Raw genomic sequence first — 16,650 nt, forward strand, 5'->3', positions numbered from 1 at the left:
GTTGGTATGTTTCGATGGCTTTTTTTGGACCAAAAGTTATCATGCTTGAGTTACATAAGTTACCACGTCCGTGGTGTGCAAGTTAACTTGGTAATTTCATATGAGTTACCGGGGGCATAAAAATGGTCCCCCCACCCTTCTTCACATGCACATGAATGTACCCACCAGAGAACCGAAAAGCTGATGTCATCATAAATTCTCCCTATTCCGAAAATTCAAATGTTTAATAGCTCAAATCGTCAGTCTGTTGCAAAAATCGTTTTCACATAAAAGATTCGACCTGACAAGATCTTCGAAACTAGATCTCATGTTGGTATGTTTCGACGATTTTCCTGGGCCAAAAGTTACCATGTCTGGGCAACATAAGTTATGACGTATGCGGTGTGCAAGTTACCGTGGTATTTCCACATAAATTACATGAGTTACCATGCCCGTGGTATTTTCACACAACTTATCGAGGGTTATATTTTTCAATAATTTTGCCCCCTTGGTCAATGGTACCATGGTGTTTTCATGTAAGTTATTAGGTATGCGATTTGTATATAACCATTTTGTTTTGACATAAGTTATCGGACGGTATGTTTTCCAACATTTTTTCACCCCTTGATAAAAGTTACCATGGTATTTGTACATAACTTAATAGTATGCATTTCATACATTACCATGCTATTTTCACATAACTTACCGAGGGTATGCTTTTCAATAACTTTTCCCCCTTCTTGGTCAAAATTACCGCCGTGTTTTTATGTAAGTTATCGGGTATGTGGCTTGTATATTACCTTGCTCACATAAGTTACCGAGGGCACGTAAATTATCAAGTATGTGCTTCGTATATTACCGTGTTACTTCGCACAAGTTATTACCATGGGCATGTTTTCAACAACCTTTTTGCCCCGGGTTCAAAGTTACCACGTTGTTTGTACGTAAATTATCGTTTATGCGGTGCATAATTTATCATGATATTTCTGCAAAAGTTATGGGGGTATGTTTCAATAACTTTTTTTCCCACAGGTGAAAGCTACCATGGTATGTGTACGTAAATTATCGTGTATGCGGTGCATAAATTGTCATGATACTCACAAAAGTTACCGGCGGTATGTTTCGATAGCCTATTTCCCCATGGGTCAAAGTTACCACGATGTTTGTATGAAAGTTATTGGGTATGCATTGCGCAAATTATCATGTTGTTACGTAGAAGTCACCGAGGGTATGTTTCAATAACTTTTTTTCACATGTCAAACTTACAATGGTGTTTGTGAGTAAATTATCGGTTATGCGGTGCATAAATTAGCATGTTATTTATACATTAGTTACCGGTGTATTTTAAAAAACTCCTCGAAAGTAAAGTTTACCATGGTGTTGCAAGTAAGTTATCAGGTTGGTGCTCCATAAATTACCATCATATACACATAAAAGTTACCGGGGATGTTTCAACAACTTTTTTCCTTGGTCCAAATAGTTATCAGACCTAGGTTGTGCAAGTTACCGCGTCTGCGCTTTGTAAGTTACCATGATGTTTACACCGATATTACTGGGCTTGAAAACCTGAACCTTTTTCATCGTTTTAATAGATTTTTGGGTCAAAAGTTATCGTCCGGTATTGCCAAAAGTTACCAATATTGTGCATATGTTGTTATGGACAAAAACATTGTTTGGGTTATCAGACTACTCGTCTATTGTTATCAATTTCAAAACTAAAATATCATCGCAAACTCTAATTAACCACATGGCTACGAGCAGTCATGTATGTTATACCAACTACCAAATCATCAAATATTTGAATTTAGACAACTTATTCATCACAAAAACTAAAAACCAACTCAAAAAAGAAAAGGAACGAAAAAACCTCAAAAAGGGACACACCTGACCCTTCCTCTCAGTTCTCCTCACCTCGTCACCTACCTTCACTACTGTCGGTGTCAAAACCGGTGGATCTTGGGTAGGGGGTCCCGAACTGTGCGTCTAAGGCTGGTGGTAATAGGAGGCGGGGGACACAATGTTTACCCAGGTTCGGACCCTCTCGATGGAGGTAGTACCCTACTTCCTGCTTGATTGATCTTGATGATATGAGTATTACAAGAGTTGATCTACCACGAGATCGTAGAGGCTAAACCCTGAAGCTAGACTATGATTATGATTGTTGTTGTTGTCCTACGGACTAAACCCTCCGGTTTATATAGACACCAGAGGGGGCTAGGGTTACTCAGAGTCGGTTACAAGGGCGAAGATCTACCTATCCTAATTGCCAAGCTTGCCTTCCACGCAAAGGAGAGTTCCACCCGGACACGGAACGAAGTCTTGAATCTTGTATCTTCATAGTCCAACAGTCCGGCCAGAGTATATAGTCTGGCTGTCCGAGGACCCCCTAATCCAGGACTCCCTAAGTAGCCCCTGAACCAGGCTTCAATGATAATGAGTCCGACGCGCAGATTGTCTTCGACATTGCAAGGCGGGTTCCTTCTCCGAATACTCCATAGAAGATTTTGAACACAAGGATCGTGTCCGGCTCTGCAAAACAAATTCCACATACCACCGTAGAGAGTATATTATTCCACAAATCTAATCTGCTGACAACTTTTTATAATGTGACGTCCTGCCATGACCCGGTCATTATGAACCATTTTTCCCTGCCTACCACTGCACGTGTTGCGAGGCGGTTTTATTGGCACGTCTTGTCGAAGCAGAGATCGTGTTCCCCTTATCACGGGATTCTCATCAATATGGATATGGGTAACCCAATCGTGCTTGTTAGTATGACTCCTAGATTTTAGGCAAGTTCCAAACGGCCACGCGAGGACGCTTGATATTCACCCTCTTTATAAAGGGGCCAAGGCCTATCCTTTTCTTCTCGTGCTCGATCCTTCCCCTCCCCCACCTCGAGTTCCAACACCCAAGGCTCAGGCTAAGCGCTTCGGACCTTCAACCATGTCCGGATCCAACCTTCAAGGCTGGTGGATGGCCTCCTCTGTCACAGAGGAGGACATCAAGAAGCTAAGGGAAGCCAGGTATTTGACCGTTGAAATCTCGCACAGGCTGCCTGCTCAAGGGCAGGTCATCCCCACTCCCGAACCCAACGAGAGTGTCGTGTTTGTTTCCCACTTCCTCCGAGGGCTAGGCTTTAGTCTTGATCCCTTTGTTAGAGGGCTTATGTTCTATTACGGGCTCGATTCCCATGATCTAGCTCCAGATTCCATCCTTCACATCTCGTCGTTTATTGTCGTGTGTGAGGCCTTCCTCCGCATGACCCCACACTTCGGCTTATGGCTCAAGACCTTCAAGGTGAAGCCGAAGACGATCGATGGGCGACACGCAGAATTCGGAGGTGCCATAATAGGCAAAGGCGCCGACGCTCTATGGCCAAAGGGTTCCTTCCCGAAGGTGTCCAACTTATGGCTGCGGGAGTGGTTTTACATCACAGCTCCCCGAAGTACGAAGTGGGCAGCTACCCCCGCCTTCCGCTCGGGCCCCCCGCCACAACTGGCGTCATGGGTCAACAAGGGGCTGGACTGGGGGCCAGTTAATAACGTGCTGACATTGCAAAGTCGCATCCGAGATCTCCTCAAGAGGGATGTCAATCTTGTTAAGGTAATGCAAGTTATGCTAGTTCGTCGGGTCCTTCCATGCTAATGTCGATCTCTCCGTATGTGAGAGTTCAACCCGGAAGGACCGCAAACTATTCAGCAATTGTTCAGCGTGACGCTCGAAGAGATGTATGGATTGTTCTTCGGATCACGAATAAAGTGTCCGGACACCACCGAGGATGCGGGTCTCAACTACAACCGTCTAGATACCCACGTAAGTAATTCTGCGGCTGAACATGCTGTCTTTTTATTTGTCACAACATCATTCTGAAAAAATCGCTCCCGGCCAGGACTGGATAAGAAAGGCGAAGATGATCAGGTGTTCGGCCCCCCTTCCTGAAGGCTCACCGGATCCTGTACTAACCAGGATGCTTGAGCACGCACCTTATCAAGTGCCATTAGGGGAAGATAAAGGGAGGAATAAAGAAGCTGAAAGCGGGCTTCACTCATTACTCATCCAAACCGGGGGAATTAGTGTCTCCGCGAGGGAGGATAATCGAGGAGAAGAATCCAGAATCCCCTCTCCCCAAGGAAGGAAAAGGGCCATCTCTAAAGACTTGGAAACGAAGGTTTCCAAACCAGGGAAGAAACCTTCGCCAAGGGTCCCTGCCCCGGAGGGCGTCCTTACTGCACAGTGCCCGCAAGGGGGCCATCCCTCCACCAAGCTGTAAGTGAACAAGAGTACTTTTGGTAAATATATCCTGCTGTATCTCCGAGGACAATAACCGAGACATATATCTTGTAGTCCGACTAGTATCCCTTCTCGACAAAGTTCGTCTTCGGGGGATCTTCTTCCGGAGATGATTGACAGCGAAACGCCTCCCCCTGTCTCCCTGCCTCCTGGGGCGGATGACCCTGAGGTGTCATCACGGAGGATTTCTCCTGATCCGCCAAGGCCAGAAGGTAACCCTTCGGCCACCCAAAGTCCGGAGTACTTGGCTCCTAAAGAGAGCAACAGAAAGAGTTTGGGATTGTCCGGTGCACAACCGGACGCACTGATGGGTCTTTTGGAGCAAGCGGCTATCTCAGAGGCGCATCGTACTTTAATGGGTACGGTGGTTGAGAGGATTTCGTCTGCCAAAAGTGGGTTGCATGAGGCTTTTACGAGCCTGCTAAGAGGCTTTGAGGTACGCAAAGCAATATATAAATTTTTTTGACGGTACCGCACATGCTAGGTGTGCTCTATACAGATAGTAGCCCCTGAGACTCTGGTTGCTATCCAGAGGCGGCAAACGGAGGATCATAGTCCTAGGTAATGATCGCGTTGCTTTCATGTGCAGGCGGCTGAGGGTCCGGTCGCTGGCCGGACTGCTGAGTTTGCCAGACTGAGGCGGCAACTTGACGCGGCAGATGCCGACATTGCGCTTGTGAACAAGCGGCTTGACGAGGCACAGGGTATGTATTTTTGGATGGTCAACAAATATTAAGAGGAGCATGATGCTAGTATCTATAATATGCTGTGCTTGCGGATGGAGCTGCCGCCGTGGAGACCCTTCAGGCGGAACTTGCCCGAGCCAAGGAACAAGCCATGAGAAAATATGCGGCCGCCCTAAAGGCGGCCGAAGACTTAAGAGCCGAACAGGCTGCTCGTCGCCAGAGGGAAGATAAAATAGCCAAGATGGCTGTTGAGCTGAAAGATGCTGCCGGCCGATATGAGCTTCTTGAAAAGGAAAGCCAAGCGAAAGCGGCTGACCTGAAGAAAGCCGTGGAAGCAGCCAAGGAAACCCGCTCTCAAATCAGAGTGGCGAAGGAGGAGCTCCGTCAAACCGGAGATATCACGTCTGGGAAGCCCTTTTTGTTGCGAACGAAGTTCGGAAACTCGAAGTATGTGTTGACACCAGATTTGGCACGGTCAAGAACTTAATTAATATGGCCTCAAATGGAGAAGTGATCTACATAAAAAAGTTCCGTATTGTCGATATGAACATATTTGAAGTTTGGGCCATCGCCATCCGATATCATCTCACAGGCCGAAGTTGTGCTCGAAATACTGAGATTTTGTATTCAGAATACTATTCGGCTCATTACTCCCTCAAGACCGCCTCTTATGAAAAAATTATCTACACGGATTGTCTTCGTCTCGTCAAAATGATCGATTTTGATATAAAAATCGTTCCAATCCGAGTTCGTTTGCAAAAGTTAGAGCTATCGGAGTGCAGCCCTGTCATGAGGCGTGATGTGGCGCGCCCCACCAGACCTATGTCTGATGGGTAGCGCAAGGGAATGGGTGTTTTGCATAACAGTCCGTTTTGTGCGAGTGATTTGACCATCAAAATGACCTCTGATCAAAAAAATTTCAAAACAAAAGTTTTGCGTCTCGTCGAAACGGTCAAGATTGCTTTTGGACTCGTTTCCATCCGAGGTCGTTTACTGCCTCAAACAAGACCCGCAAGGTGCAGCCAGGTTGTAAACCGAACCGTTTTGAAAAGTTTGACTTCGAGTTGGACCCAAACTAGGGTTTTGGACGTGAATCCAAGCCTTTTCCTTGCATGGGAAGTCCAGCCACCTCTTATATACCTAAGGGGTGACGGCCAATTAAACAACAACACACAATCGCAAAACCCATCTACAAACTTTCATCTCCTACCCTAGTTTTCTACTTCTCGTTCATCGGTGTTCTTCGCTTCGGAGAGCTTCGATCTACGAAGCCCTAGGGGCGGGCGAACTGACCTAGGGCAGCCCATCACCGCCGTGCATCCAGATGGGGTCTCTCCCGACCGCATGGGGTTTCGGGTCTTCAAAAGAGCTCGCCGTATTGTCTTGCGTATCACGCTTCCGGTGAGCCTCCTTCGGCGACGTGTCCTGTGTATCGCGCTCGACACTGACAGTACATGGTGACGTGTTCGTGTGCGAACACACTTTTTGGCGACTCCACTGGGGACAAAGAGCAATCATCATCATCCATCATGGTCGATCTTCCCAAGCCATCTGAAGTGGATGCCGATAACATCATCAAGCCCAATTTTGAGGAATTATCGGCAGAACATCGCCAAGCTTTGAGGAGTACAAGAAGGCGTGTGAAGAGAAGGAGATGCAGGAGTTCCTTGCTAATTTCAAAAAGGATCGCCAAGGCAACATCACTTCAATTGAAGAAATCAAGTTTCCTCCTCTTCACAATGAGCAGGTAGAACCGGCTGTAAGCAAAATCTTCTCTCCTGAACAGTCGGCTGAAATTACTACTCTTATTGCTCAGAATAATGATCTTATTTACCAAGCTATCATAGACAATAATACTGCTCGAAATAATACTCCTGAGTCATATCATGGTAGTGGTAGTATGTCTGCTGGTGTGGAAAACTTTAGTCCAACCTTACCTATTTCATCGGTGCCGCCCGTGCCGTTGAATTCTTATCCCAGTCAGTCAAACCAACTTGTCGGTCCACCCTTTAATCCTGCCATGAACGTACCAAGTTCAGTGAATCCAACTGCATTGCTAGGTTATGGTTCGGCAAGTCCAAGTGGATTGCTGTCGAACTATGGTACAACATACACACCACCATCTCTTCTGACTAGCACTGTACCAACTATTAGAAATCATATTCACCATGCGCCACAACCACACGCAACGTCACTCAATACGAGTGATATTTTGGCTAATGTCAGAAGGAAATTTCTAGGGTGTTCCGAGAGCATTGTGGGATTGAACTACCTAAACCACGAATTTCCAGGAAACCATATCTAGAAATTTTTGATGCCGTGCCATGTCCTTCCGGATATAAAGTTCCAGATTTTGTTAAGTTTAGCGAAGAGGGAAGAAAGACTACATGGGAGCATGTTAGTCAATACTTGGCACAATTAGGTGAGGCAAGTTCACGAGACGAGTGGAAAGTACGTTATTTTCCTTTATCTTTAACCGGTACTGCTTTCTCGTGGTTTTCTGGATTACCACCCGGTTCTATTACTACATGGTTTCAATTGGAGCAAAAGTTTCATGATCACTTCTACAGTGGTGACAATGAGCTTAAACTATCCCATCTTACATCGGTTAAGCAAAAGCATGATGAATCGGTCTCCGATTATGTCAAAAGATTTAGAGATACAAAAAAACGGTGCTATAGTTTGGTGATAACCGAGAGAGATTTGGCTGATCTTGTGCTTAGTGGTTTGAGAACTCACATTAGAGAAAGGCTAGAAGGACATGATTTTTTAAATATCAACCAAGTCTTGCAAAGGGCTTTGGCTCAGGAAAGCCGAAGCAAAGATCTTAAAGAGGTGCATAGATATAAAACTGATCATCCTAAGATGAATATGGTTGAGTATGATAGTGATCACTCGGATGATGAGGGTGATATTTATGCTGCTGAATTTGTTTGGCCATCTAAGGCCAAACCGTTTACTTGCAATGATTTAAAGCCGATTCATAAGAATCGTGATGAAGAGATGAAATTTACTTTCAACATTGCTAAGTGTGATAAAATATATGATGCTTTGTTGCAAGCCAAGATTATTAGAATATCTCATACTTTACCGCCGTTCGAAGAGCTGAAACGGCGTGCTTATTGCAAGTATCATAATTCTTTTTCTCATGCTACTAATGATTGTAATGTTTTTCGACGATAGATACAATCAGCCATTAATGACGGACGATTGAATTTTTCTGAGATGCAAGTTGATAGGCCGTCTTTCCCAATGAACACCATGGATTTGGAGGGGAAGAAGATGTTAATTCGGCCCAACATAGCTGAATCGGCTAATAAAAATAATATTGTCCTTGGTGAGCCCAGTAAAAATATGGAGAGTGACAAGATCTTGGGGAGACAAGTTGTGCTTGACAAGCGACCCGGTGTAAAGGAGGTAATCAAGATCACCATCAAGATTCCTACACTCGGGGGGCAACCACAAGTGCAAGAGAACACTCATGTCAAATTTGTTAAGCCCAAGAGTCCAGAGGTTGGCAAGTGGAAGACGAATGAAGCTAAAGTGCAGCGCAAGAGAATGAAGCCAACTTTTGATATGCTGTTGTCCAAGTATGCCAATCAAGCGGCCGGTTCTAGCTCTGACCGGGCATTAAATTTGAAGCGCTCAAGGTCACCTCCTCGGGAAGAATTTCAGCATCACGCGAGGCCATATGGGTCATGAGCACCGGGACCATGGATGGCGCCACCCCCCTATGCGCCATACTACATGGGAGGCTACAATGGAGGATGGGGGCAGCCCTTAATAGCCCCTTATGATTTTCATCCGGGTTGGGATGAACCAAGGAGGCCCGTTCATGAGAGGCTTTTTTATCCCACACGAGGCCGTTTGAACAACAGTGTCAATCAGCCAATGCAAGATAATCATGGAAGGGTTGGCAAGCAAGTGTGGCGTGCTAAATCACCAAGTGCTGAGATTTCAGAGCCTGGCAAGCAAAAGGAGAAGAATACTAGTGCTGAAACTATTATGATAGGCACTAAAGAATTAACAATCAAAGAGCCGATTATTGGTGATAATCCGGCTGATTCTAATAAAGATGTGGCTGCTGTCCAGCAGGGTCCCATGGCTAATGATCATAAAGCTACCACAAGCAAGGCCAAGTCGAGGGATCCAAAATATACTCAGCCTAAGTGGTGTCCTTCTGGTCTTACCAAGGCGCAAAAAAGGAGATTGCAGCGCATGAGGAGTCATGAGAAGGAGGAACAAGAAGCAGAAAAGCTAAGGGATAAATTTTTCAATGAAAGCCGTCCCATGGTACCCCCAAAACAAGTGTGGAGGCCAAAGCAAAAGGAAAACATAGCAGCTTCTGCATTGATCATAGCAACACCTACACACCAATGGAGGACGATGCGGCTACTATTACATCGTCCACTTTGCCTATTACTTCCTCTTCCCTTGAAGATATTTTGGAGTCAGTGGACATGCTTGCGGAAGAAGATGAAATGCTTGATTATGAGTCTACACCGGTACATGAAGGTATGGATATTAATATGGTGTATTACTTACCCGCTGAATTTCATGCTATAGATGAAGAAGGGGAAGTAGCTCAGCTAGATTTCGGTCCTAGAAATGCTATATTTGAGAAGCCAAAAGAACCGGTGACGCACTTGAAGCCATTATTCCTTAAAGGTCATATTAATGGATCATCGGTTGCTAGAATGCTTGTCGATGGTGGTGCTGTGGTTAATCTTATGCCATATTCGGTTTTCAAAAAATTGGGGCTGCGTGATGAAGAGTTAATAAAGACCAACATGGTGCTTAATGGATTTGAAGGCAAAGAGAAAAGTGAAGCCAAAGGTGTAATGTATGTGGAGCTTACGGTGGGAAGCAAAACTTTGGCTACCGCCTTCTTTGTCGCCGAGGTGCAAGGTAACTACGATGTGATATTAGGCCGCGATTGGGTTCATGCAAACCAATGCGTGCCATCTACTATGCACCAGTTTTTAATTCAATGGGTTGATGATGAAGTAGAAGTCATTCATGCGGATAATTCAGCTTGTGTTGCTTTGGCCGATGCATCGGTGGATTGGCAACATCCCAATGCTACTTGCCTGACGGGGTGTGACTTATCAGAATATGATTTTCTTAGCGCCACGAAAAGTGGTTTTGTGCCCGTTTCTTTAAAGCCGGTTGGCGGTAATCGGCTCCAAGGTATGATGTATTTAAATGGAGCCTAACTCAGAGTGGTTACAGAAATGTCTTGTAGAATATCGGTCCGATGAGAACGATATGTATGAGTCCATAGAAGAGTTAGATGATATGGATAAACTAGGACAAGGTTTTACATCGGCCGATCCATTAGAAGAGATAGATATAGGAGATGGTTCAATTCCTAGGCCGACATTTGTAAACGAAAATTTAAGAGCCGATCATAAGGCTAAGTTGATCAAGCTATTAAAAGAATATGTTTGTTGCTTTGCATGGGAATATCATGAGATGCCAGGTTTAAGACGAGAGCTAGTGGAGCATCGGTTACCTATAAAGGCCGTTTTTAGGCCATATAAGCAATCGGCCAGAAAGTTTAATCCAAAAATGTATGACCGGATCAAGGAAGAGATCGGTCGTTTGCTTAAAGCTAATTTTATTAGATCTTGCAGGTATGCCAAGTGGATTTCTAACATTGTACCAGTAGAGAAGAAAGGCTCCGGCAAGTTGAGGGTGTGCATTGATTTCAGAGATTTGAATAGAGCTACACCTAAAGATGGATATCCTATGCCAATAGCCGATATGCTTATTAATGATGCTTCTGGACATAAGGTCATTAGCTTTCTTGATGGTAATGCGGGGTATAATCAGATTTTTATGGACGAAGAGGACATGTCCAAAACGGCTTTTTGATGTCTCGGTTTCCTTGGTTTATTTGAGTGGACAGTGATGACCTTTGGATTAAAAAATGCCGGTGCCACGTATCAAAGGGCTATGAATGTAATTTTTCATGATTTACTTGGTGTTATACTTGAGGTTTATATTGATGACATTGTTGTCAAATCGGATGCTTTTGAATCTCATCTAGCCGATTTGCGCTTAGCTTTTGAAAGAATGAAGAAATATGGGCTGAAAATGAATCCTTTGAAGTGTGCCTTTGGTGTATCGGCTGGGAAGTTTCTGGGTTTCATTATTCATGAAGATGGCGTGGAAATTGATCCCCCAAAGATAGAAGCTATACAAAAAGTAGAGGCTCCAACATGCAAGAGAGATATGCAAAAATTCCTTGGCAAGGTCAATTATTTGAGGAGGTTCATAGCCAATCTATCAGGGAAGGTTGATGCATTTACTCCTATCCTTCGGTTAAAGAATGATGTTGATTTTACTTGGGGGGAAACAGCAAGAGGCATTTGATATAATTAAGAAATATTTGTGCACTCCTCCGGTTATGAAAGCGCCCAGGCACAGGGAGCCACTTAGACTTTACATTGCAGCGGAAGAAGGTGTTATTGGTGCTGTTTTAACTCAAGAGACCGAAGGGAAGGAGCATGTTATTACTTATTTAAGCCGACGCTTATTGGACGCCGAGACAAGGTATACATTTATTGAGAAATTATGCTTATGCTTATATTATGCTTGTACAAAATTGAGACATTACCTAGTGCCTAGTACTTGCATTATAGCTTGTCAAACCGATGTCATCAAGTACATGTTGCATAGGCCAATTCTTAGTGGTAGAATTGGCAAGTGGGCTTATGCTTTAATTGAATATGATTTGGCTTATGAATCTCTGAAATCCATGAAAGGACAAATCGTTGCTAATTTTATTGTTGAGCATCGGGTTGATGACAAGCATGATATTGATATAAACCATGTCTCGTTAGTACCATGGAGATTATATTTTGATGGTTCAGTTTGTAGCAATGGCCAAGGTGTTGGTATTGTTTATATATCTCCTCGTGGTGCTGTTTTTGAAGCCTCGTGCCGCTTAGAATATTTTTGCACAAATAATCAAGCCGAATATGAAGCATTGTTATTCGGCTTAGAGATGTTGCTTGCCATAGGTGCTACACATATTGAGGCTTTTGGTGATTCGTTATTAGTAGTGCAGCAAATATCCAAAGTTTTTTCAGTGTTTTGACTAATCACTTAATGTTTATCTTGATAAGTGTCTAGATATAATTTCTACTTTGGATTATTTTAGCATTGCTCATATATCTAGACATGACAACTGGAAAGCAAACGGGTTGGCACAACAAGCATCTGGCTATCATGTGGATCATGGCATGTTTCATATTTCTCAAAGGCCGATGTCTAGTCTTGCCAACAGAGGGGAGGCCAAACCGGAGCCCACCATTTCGGCCACTAATGAAATATTCAATGCAGGAGAAAATCAAGACTGGAGGAAACCCATTGTTTATTATTTGCGTGATCCTGGTAGAAGGGTGGACAGGGTTGTTCGGCGTATGGCTTTTAAATACAAATGAGAGATGATGGTCTCTATCGCCGAAAGGTTGATGCTGTTCTTCTAAAGTGCTTGGACGAGGACCAAGTGAGAGTTGCTATGGGGGAGGTCCATGAAGGTATTTGTGGCACTCATCAGTCGGCTCCCAAGATGAAATGGTTGCTACGACGTGCTGGATTTTATTGGCCGACTATGAGTAATGATTGCTTCACATATTACAAAGGGTGTGAAGCTTGTCAAAAATTTGGTGATATTCAGTTGGCTCCTGCTGCTATGTTACATCCCATTATCAAGTCGTGGCCTTTCAGAGGATGGGGTTTAGACTTTATTGGACAAATTCATCCGTCTTCCTCAAAGGGGCATCAGTTCGTATTGGTGGCAACCGATTATTTCACTAAATGGTCTGAAGCAGTACCTCTCAAGAACATGACACATGTGGAGGTAATTAAATTCATAACCGAGCACATTATTCATAGATTCGGCATTCCTCAAACGTTGACTACAGATCAAAGCTCATATTTTATGTCACACCAAGTCAGAGAATTTGCCGAATCTTATAACATAAAGTTTTTCAATTCCTCTCCATATTATGCCCAAGCCAATGGACAGGCTGAGTCTAGCAATAAAATTTTAATCAAACTCATCAAGAAGAAGATTGAGGATAATCCAAGGAGATGGCATGAGCTACTGTCTGAAGCTTTGTGGGCGCACAGAATATCAAGGCATGGTGCTACAAAGGTAACTCCATATGAGCTCGTATATGGTCAAGAGGTCGTTTTACTAGTGGAAGTGAATTTGAATGCGTTGAAAATAGCCAAACAAAATGATTTATCGGTGGTGGACTTCTATAACTTGATGATGGACAATATTGATGAAGTCGCCGATAAACGTTTGTCTGCTTTGAATGCCATAGAGAGAGATAAGTTGAGGGTGGCAAGAGCTTACAATAAGAAGGTCAAGTTGAAGAATTTTCAAGTTGACGATCTTGTGTGGAAGGTGATTCTACCAATTGGTTCAAAAGATAGAAAATTCGGGAAGTGGTCTCCAAGTTGGGAAGGTCCTTTTAAGATTACAAGAGTGGTTCCCGGAAACTCATATTTGGTGGAATCCGTACAAGGCACATTATTACCTCGAGATCTCAATGGAAAATATTTAAAGAAATATCACCCAAGTGTGTGGCAAGAAGTCTAGATAGGCAATGGCCGATATGTCACTATCGTCCTAAGCAAAGACATGGCCGATAAATAGCTATCGCCCTTAGCATAAACATGGCCAATATATAATTATCGCCCTAAGAAACTATAAATGGCCGATGGAGTGTTGACATCGTCCTTAGAACAAACAAGGTATAAGTTATTTTTCGGCGCGCTAGCTTTGCCGAAAAACAGCAGGGCATGTGTTGACATCAGATTTTGGCATGGTTAAGAACTTAATTAATATGCCCTCAAATGGAGAAGTGATCTACATAAAAAAGTTCTGTATTATCGATATGAACATCTTTAAATTTTGGGCCATCGCCATCCGATCTCATCTCGTAGGCCGAAGTTGTGTTCGAAATACTGAGATTTTGTATTCAGAACACAATTCGGCTCATTACGCCCTCAAGACCGCCTCGTATGGAAAAGTTGTCTACGCGGATTGTCTTCGTCTCGTCGAAACGAATGATTTTAATATAAAAATCGTTCCAATTCAAGTTCGTATGCAAAAGTTAGAGGTATTGGAGTGCAGCCCTTTCGTGAGGCGTGATGTGGCGCGCCCCACCAGACCTATGTCTGATGGGTAGCGCGAGGGAACGGGTGTTTTGCGTAATAGTCCGTTTTATGTGAGCGATTTGACCTTTAAGATGACCTCTGATCAAAAAATGTTCAACATAAAAGTTTTGCGTCTCGTCGAAACGGTCAAGATTGCTTTTGGACTCGTTTCCATCCGAGGTCGTTTACTGCCTCAAACATGACCTGCAAGGTGCAGCCAGGTTGTAAACCAAACCGTTTTGGAAAGTTTGACTCCGAGTTGGACCCAAACTAGGGTTTTGGACGCGAACCCAAGCCTTTTCCTTGCACGGGAAGTCCAGCCGCCTCTTATATACCTAAGGGGTGATGGCCGATTAAACAACAACACACAATCGCAAAACCCATCTACAAACTTTCATCTCCTACCCTAGTTTTCTGCTTCTCGTTCATCAGTGTTCTTCGCTTCGGAGAGCTTCCATCTACGAAGCCCTAGGGGCTAGGGCAGCCCATCACCGCCGTGCGTCCAGACGGGGTCTCTCCCTGCCGCGTGGGGTTTCGGGTCTTCAAAAGAGCTCGCCGGATTGTCTTGCGTATCGCGCTTCCGGTGAGCCTCCTTCGGCGACGTGTCATGCGTATCATGCTCGACGCCGAGGGTAAACGGTGACGTGTTCGTGTGCGAATAGTATGCCCCTCTGGATGAATCATGGAGTGCTGCAGATGCGTACTTGGACTTGGCAATGAGTGCTGCAGATGCGACTGAGTTTTTCAAAGATCAGAAATATCATGAAGTGGAAAGATTGTTCTGGTCGCAGTTCAGTGCTCCAATGCGTCTGCTGCTGTTAAATGAACAAATGGCCGAGTGGGCCGAGCTCCATAGGTTGTCCAGACTTGCCATAAGGTCTGTCGTGGATCATCTTTGGCCGAAGGGACCAAGGCCGAATAGTTATTTTGGTCTAGTGCAACGATTCCTTGGTGTTGTGCCGCATATCAACGCTGCAAAGAGGTCGGCGTGCATAGAGGGTGCACGGATGGCTCTTGCCCGTGTTAAGACATACTGGGCAGAGATGGAGGCCACCGCTATTGCAACCCGGGATCCAGCTGTAGGCCAGGTCTCGGCTGAGCACTATTTTAAAGAAGTCCTAGAAGGCGCTCGTTTAATAGAGGCTCAGTGCTCGAAGAGTATCATGTTTGAGTGACGTGTATCCCAATTGTAAAAACAGTGCTATTTGGATTATAAAGGTTGTGTTTATAATTTTGCCTGAAAGTATTATGGTGCCTCCTGTGCGGCCGTTTATGTATGTATATAACCTGAAAGTTTGCAGTCGTCGGCTTCAACCCCCACGCACATAATGTGGGGGTGTTCGGAAAAGCACGTATTCACACTTAACCCAACGTCTTGGTCCATTAAGGAGGTGATAGCACGGCGAACAAGGCAATCGGACTATATAGCTTTAACACTTTCACTTAGCCATAGGAGTTTGATGGTGGGGCTACTATATAGCCCCTGGTACTTCCGCGCTCATCCGAGTACGGTGTGCGTACATACATGACCGGGAAACTGGTCCTTCGTTAATGTGGAGGAATCGCGAAGATTCCGCTGAGTCATCGAGTGGTTGACCAGTCTCGCGCTTTATCATGGCAGTCCGTTTTTTTGGCTTTCTCTACTGAGGTGCTCATCCAGATGAACCAGGGCACAATCACAGTAGTTCTCCCGGTGCCACCTTAGCCGATAGAGCGGAACGTAAGGTAGCAAAACACGGGAGCCTGGCAAACCCAACTATTGACCAAAGACATGATTCAGAGCTGACGCATATAAGGCCAAATTCGCGACGCCGAACACTCCCTAAGGCATTCGGACTTCACAACATATACTGGGCTGAGTAACGCCCTCGATAATGAGCCCTGATTTTCCAGGTACTTGCATTAGTCTGACGTGACGAAATGCCAATAACGCCGGCATCCCTTTCGGTTGTGTTGAGTATCCGGAGGGAGTGAAGCAACAAGAGACAGTAAAAAAGGTTTACATAGGGTCTTAATCTAAACAGAAGCCTTTGAGCGGGGCCTTGCTGCACGTCTGCGCCTGTGTCTCCGTTGTGCCGTATTCTGGAAGGGCGTAGCATGATGATCATCTGTAAAAGAGAAAAACACAAGTGAAAGTCTTCGTGTGAAAAATTGGTTATTCTTAATGAACCATTAAAATGCAATCTAAATGGGGTCAAGCCGAATTGTAGCCCTTTTTACATGCGGGAAGCCCCTAGCACCACCTATGGGGGTATATCCATCGACCCAATCTCAGGTTTATCTGAGCTGTTACAGCTAGTGGTGCGTCGGACTCATCTAACCATGTCCGCGGTCTTGACAATCGATCATTTCTTCTGTTTGGAGAGGCCGTTCAGTGATTGGCTGCTAGAGCCGCCACGTATTCCTTCGTATGTGAGGAACGCTCTGTGTTTCCGCTAACTATGATGATGCCACGTGGACCGGGCATCTTAAGCTTAAGATAAGCGTAATGTGGTACTACATTAAAACGAGC

Source organism: Triticum urartu, chromosome 6, assembly GCF_003073215.2.
Source record: "Triticum urartu cultivar G1812 chromosome 6, Tu2.1, whole genome shotgun sequence".
In the NCBI taxonomy this organism is placed as follows: Eukaryota; Viridiplantae; Streptophyta; class Magnoliopsida; order Poales; family Poaceae; genus Triticum; species Triticum urartu.